Genomic DNA, 1,812 nt, shown 5'->3' with positions numbered 1-1,812 from the left:
GGCAACACATTTTGAGATAGAAGGTTACCCGTAGCGGCGGCGAGGAACCATTTTCGTGGGGGTTGTACTGCGAAATGAAAGGGAATGTTCCAATTAATATTCAATTTTCCCGTTCACTGAATAAAGCTAAATTTCGCGCTTATAAAGTGTGTACGTCTGTAAACGTTTACTGTATTGCGCGCTCTGGCTTCTGAATTCTTCTAGCCCCTTTACCCGGCTACGCCCGCACAAAAGCACTTCTATGTGTGCACATACGCGTGCAGACACACTGCGGTTGCGTGTTCTTCCCCTAACGCGCGACTGACGATGCTGAAGCTGTGCCTTCTTATTCCCTTTTGCGAAGTGCCAAGGTGTCAACTGTCATAGGCCTCCCCCTTGCGTCGTCGTTCCTTTGAGCTTTCTTAATTTGGCAAGCTGCTACTTGGCAAGCTACCACTCGGCAGGTTACCACTCGGCGCGCTTCAACACGGCGTGCTTCCATTCTGTACAAACCGATTTTTCTACCTGCGCGCACAAGGCGAACTTATCCGTGGGCAGTTCCATTCGGAAGCACCGTGGAGCGTTTTCCTCTTTGACATTTGCAGCTGGTCACAGACTGTTCCCCATTCGTCATTCCCTGTTGGGAACACATCGCGGGGATTTAACATTGTCTGTGTTATGCGTAGGGGGTTGCCACGTAGGCACTGATATGCGACCCCTCCTTCCATTTAAAAGTTCGCTTAATTTGGTGGAAGTATCTTACAAGGATAACGCAAAATAGGGCGCATCAAATATTCGTCACAAATGAGAAACTCCAAAAAAAAAGGTGCAGGTAAAATTTTGGCATAGCACTCCTCAACACATATTCACGTCATTTCGAATCATTTAAATAAAAAAAAGATGAGGTGGAGGAATTGGGGCAGGAAGGGGAGACTAAAAGTGGACGTGGGGGAACAAAGAATAACCTGTGATCTACATGATATGATTCCTTTTTCTCATTTGGTTTAAATTTGCATAACGTTCTTTTGGTCCCAGCTGCTGGAATTAATTAAGGTGTACCGCTCAGCTGTGCAGACGATCACGTCGGTTTGCTCCAAGGGTTATCTGCGCCACTGTCATGTGTTGACCGCTATGCGTTGACTGCTATGTGTTGACAGCTATGTGCTGATCGCTATGGGTTGACCGCTCTGCCTCCCCACTGCTGCCCCCTTGGGGGCACATCGAAACTTGCACGAATATCCCCTCCATGCGCAGGTACATATGTGGCATGCCCCCCTACCTTGGAGGGGAACGTTTTACCTGTCATGTTTCCTCTTCGGCTTCAACTTCTTCCCCTCGTGACCAACACAACAAAGACTGGGTCGCTTTACAAGCAGGAAAATTAGCCAAAAAAATAGAGTTGCCTGTGCTTACCCCTTCTCAATGGCACAGAATGGGAACAATTCATCGTATCGCATTTGTTTTTTTTTTTTATTTTTTTTTTTTCTTCTTCACAAGATTTATGCTGCGCGAATGACCGTTTCATGCATTTTGGCGACAAAACATGTTGAGCGGTCTACCGGCCCAAATGGGGTGAGGCGACGTTTCCTTTGGTTAAGTAAGAGGCGGTGCGTGAATTGAGCAGCCCCGTTGTGCAGTGTTCCCAGGCAGTGTTCCATATGCATAGACACATAATAGGTGGATACATGCATACATATATATACATTGTATGTACTGTCCCTGTGCGCTCCTGTGAGGGCCAACTTGCGCCCCCTTCAAGACGAAAAATCCGAACGTAACAGATCCTTTTCAGCTCGACGGTTACGTGCCTTCTCGACATCGTCATGGAAAAAA

This window comes from Plasmodium inui, assembly GCF_000524495.1.
Source record: "Plasmodium inui San Antonio 1 unplaced genomic scaffold supercont1.9, whole genome shotgun sequence".
NCBI lineage: Eukaryota > Apicomplexa > Aconoidasida > Haemosporida > Plasmodiidae > Plasmodium > Plasmodium inui.
Note: the sequence above shows the minus strand (reverse complement) of the source record.